Source organism: Psammomys obesus, unplaced genomic scaffold (assembly GCF_907164565.1).
Source record: "Psammomys obesus unplaced genomic scaffold, mPsaObe1.curated_primary_1811, whole genome shotgun sequence".
NCBI lineage: Eukaryota > Metazoa > Chordata > Mammalia > Rodentia > Muridae > Psammomys > Psammomys obesus.
This window is the reverse complement of record NW_026596073.1, coordinates 25,514,004-25,518,222: the sequence shown is the minus strand read 5'-3', so window position 1 is coordinate 25,518,222 and position 4,219 is coordinate 25,514,004. Positions and strand designations below refer to the sequence as shown.

The window sequence follows — 4,219 nt, the reverse complement described above, 5'->3', positions numbered from 1 at the left end:
GAAGAAGAAGAAGAAGAAGAAGAAGAAGAAGAAGAAGAAGAAGAAGAAGAAGAAGAAATGAATTGTGAAAGAATGTGTTAATTTGGGGGATTGGTGAAAGGCAAGCAAATGAACAGTGACAGTATTAGGTCTATAGTAAAGGTACAGGCAGCGACTATGGACATTATGGCCTGTGAAGAAATGGGAGGATTCAAAGAAGACTTCAAGAGTTTTCTTCTGAGAAAGCGAACAGTGAATTCTCCAGCAACACTGAAGAGGAGGATCTGAAGTGAAAATCCAGACATTTGATGTAGAGCATAGTAGGAGCGAGATGGCTGTCAGATGTTTAAGGAACAGGTCTGTAGGAAGCTGGGTGTGTCAGTGGGGAGTCTAGGTCAGGGCTGAGAATTTGTGAGTGTGTATTCATGGATAGTCTTGAAGGACTCAAGGTAGGATTTGACATATTTGGAGCTTAAATATAGATAAAGAAAAGACTTACAGTTGATCCATGGAACACACCAACATTTTAAGACTTAGCAAAGAATGAGGAAAGGGACTTGAAAATGGTCTTCCACTTAAAAAAACAAGTAAAAGGGGTTGGAGTGATAGGTCAGCGGTTGATTGGTTGCTGCTCTTTCAGAAGACTTGCCCCGAACGCCTTCCCAGAACCTACTTCAAGCAGGTCACAACTGCCTATCTCTCCAATTGCAGGGGAGCCCTGTGCTTCTGGTCTCTGTGGGTACCCGTACTAATATCACATACCCACATACAGACATATACACATAAGTAAGAATAATAAAAATACCTTAAAAATGAAAATAAACAGAAAATTTACACACACACACACACACACACACACTGAGGCAACCTCAGTGAAGATCAGGGAGCCAGTATTTGAGAGAGGATAATCCTTGCCAGAGAAACTTTACCTGCTCTGAGTCTTGCTTGCACAAACAAATGACTCTGAATTTTATAGGAAGTCATAATCTGTGCTGTGAAGTAAGCTAAGAGCTGAAATGGCAGCATGGACAGAAAGGAGACATGGGTAGGCTTTTTGACACTGACCTTGTGACTATTGGGATAACACTTCTCACAAAACATCTTAGCAAGTGCGCAAATAAGCACGCCACATTGAGAAAATGGCTGCTGACATTTTGGCATACTTTTTTTCCCCTATTTTTCATACACACATGCATTATAAAAAATGAGGGTTATGCTGCGTATCTATTATTGTAATTTGAGCTATATTGCACACTTGTACACACGTTCCTGTAATCAAGACTATATATATATACACACACACATATATATATATTATTGTGGTTTACTTTCTACTGGATTCTATGACAGGAATTTGGAGGGGAAAGAGTTTTCTTTTTTTCCCAAGAGAGATGATAGAAGAGAAAGTTGTGTCAGTGTGAGAAATGTCACGTCCGGTAGATAAAAGTAGAGTGACGTGACGGCTGCATGTGTAGAACAGAGGGACTGACCGGCCGAGAACAAGGACCACTGTGGAGTCTGGGTGCCTTGGTGACTAAGCGGTGGTTTGCGGCCAGGAGGACGAGATAACAAGACTGGCAGGCGCCTTGTTTACTTTTTATGTCGGGGGGGGGGGATGCCAAGCACACTTCCCGTGTAGCTGGAGGAAGCTTTGTTTTCCGTTACTAGATAGAGCAGAAAGTGAAAGGGAAAGATGATGGGGGCGGCTCTGGCTGCCACCTCCCAGCATAAACGGGCACGGGGGTTAATTTGTAGATCATTTGACCAAATTACTCAGCTCAACTTTCCTCAGAGCTGACAAAAGAGACCCACGTCGTCCTGTGTCCTCCTGGTTTTCATTTTCGTTGGGGGTACAATCTAGACTGACACACAGCAGGCAGATTTCATAAAAGATCTTTCCCCACAAATCTGTGAACACTGTGGAAACCAGCTTCGCTTATCAGCGAAGTGTTAGGGCCTAACTACAATAAAATCATCCTTCTGCTGTTCTTCCCATGGCTTAAATTGCCCTTCAGAGAAATAATTGACACAATCAAATTCAGGTAAAATTGGAAAATTTCAGGAAAAGTCTTTTTAAAATCAAGGAAAACAATAACACTCAGTTATTAACTCCTGCTGACAGATTTTGTGTTTGTGAAGTCCCGGCTCTGTCTTTTTCTAGTTATGGATTCTTTGCTGGTGACCTCAACTGGCTAGAGATGGGGACTTTACAAGGTCAAGGTCATGCTCTCCACTGGCCACAGAGAAGCACAAACTACTCTTAACCATAAATCTCACTAGGAAATCCAGTTATTCATAGCCATGTGCTCCAGGTTACTCAAAGACCAGCTAGGACTGGGTAGCTGGCTCACTAATGCCCATCATTCTGTTATGAAAAACAAATGCCTAACTTGAAGCCTAGAGGTCTCTTAACCACAGGAAAGTGTGTAAATGGCAGGTGCACACAGGCGCTCAAACACACACACACACACACACACACACACACACACACACACACACAAGAATCCCACTTAACCTTAATTCCAGTATTTAGCTGAAAACTAACATATTGCAATGGCCCTTAACACTTATTTTTAATTTATACTGCATTATATAGATGACATAGGCCAGTAGCCAGTAGAGAACATTCTTTATAAAAATGACCATTGAAGATTTTTTTTCTGTTGATTATAACTAAATCCATGCATCGCAACAGAGTTTTTTTCTTTCTTTCTTTCTTTTTTTTTTTTTTTCAAAACAGAAAGCAGTATCTTTACAGCTTTGAGTTTGTGAAGTCCACGGGGAAAGAACGCACTAGCACGGAGGAACACGCTCACTTTGTCCCTGCCACTTCACGCTGAGGGTCACATCCACTGACAGAACAGAACTGGCACCACACATCAAACCGCGGAAACATTGGTTTTGGATCATTGTACTTTTGCCTCTGAAACCTCAGCGGGAGGTTCCTACATTCCCTCTCCAGATCCCATCTGAAGTGCAAGGAGCTGCAGCCAAATCTACTCATTACCCCCTCCTCCCTGAGTGTGGAACCCAACTGCCCCTCTTTATCTTCAAGGAAAATCATGCTTCTACGCTGTTCATTAACAAAATAAAAGGTCAAGTCCTTAACCTCCAGCGAATCCCCATTTCCATCCGCAGCACAGCAGTTGCTCAAAGGCAAGAGCAGGATCAGAGAGAAAGCCCCTTCTTTACTCTCAAACTCCGGGTCTGTTTTTAGCAAAGCCATTAATAGGAACAGAATGGTGTGGACCAGCCTTTCAATATGCAAGATGGACGGAGGTAACCAGTTTTCTCTTATGGTAGATTATGGGGGGAAATCCATCTCTGTCTTCCGAATTACCCTCTGACCACCAAAGCACATCGACTACAGGAATAAAATATTTACCTAACAGGTTTCAAGTTCAGCAGGGCTTCCTCTATTTTTCTTGGTTCTCTCTCCTCCCACCTGCCAAAGTCTTCTCTCAATGCCCCCTCCCCAGCCTATCTGGCACCACCGGTAAGAAACGAACTGTTTTCTCCGTGACCTCTAAGCCTTCTACTCCACGGAAAGCAACGCGGAGTGCACACTCAGCAGGCAGCGAGCGAGCCCGGAGCCAGTCTGTCCGCGAGGCTTTCCAGCCAGGAACCTCACACTGCCCACTGGGTTTTCTGTTTTGGTCAGCGCGGAGCCCCAAGCCGACCCAGCCGTCTCCGTCGCACCTGGCTGCAATCCCTTACCCACACAGCACCCCGGCGCCGAGCAAACAACAAAAAGCACCAAACAGCAACAGATTCCTTTGTTTTACACGCAAATCCTACCTCCGGTAGTTGGAGTTGTCACATCTTCCTCAAAAGCCACGCTTAATTTGTAATGACAGCGCTCCCGTGCAGTCCTCCACACAGCCACCGGTACCCATCTTTACCTTTCCTGCTGGCAGCCTTTGTGGACCATTGATGTCACACCCTCGCTAACTCATAGCTCTAATACTCCTCGCTCAAAATGTCTGCAAGAGTTTGGAAGGACAATAGGAGTGACAGGCACGCTAGACAGCCATGCTTAAGATTAGTTCCCCGACGCTCCGTGGAAGCCGGTTCAGACTGTTTTTAAAAGCGTGCAGGAGGTAGGATTTATTAGCCTATGACAGGCATGCTGCTTCTGTTTTTATTAAATACTGTAATAGGCTGTCTGTTAGCATCTCCGTGATAGGTCCAGCATTTCTTTCCCACTGCTTTCGAATTTTCATACTGAAACCCAAGCGAG

The 4,219-nt window shown here is 44.3% G+C and overlaps 1 protein-coding gene across 1 annotated transcript in view; it reads right to left on the bottom strand.

Annotated features, from left to right (window-relative positions):
* The window catches only part of LOC129690284 (calcium-activated potassium channel subunit beta-2), a 281,677-nt gene extending 277,617 nt beyond the window's left edge, over nt 1-4,060 (bottom strand). The window contains exon 1 of the mRNA XM_055625839.1: nt 3,778-4,060. The gene's annotated coding sequence lies outside the window, so the exon portion shown is untranslated. The remainder of the gene's footprint in view (nt 1-3,777) is intronic.
* Nucleotides 4,061-4,219: the final 159 nt, after the last annotated feature.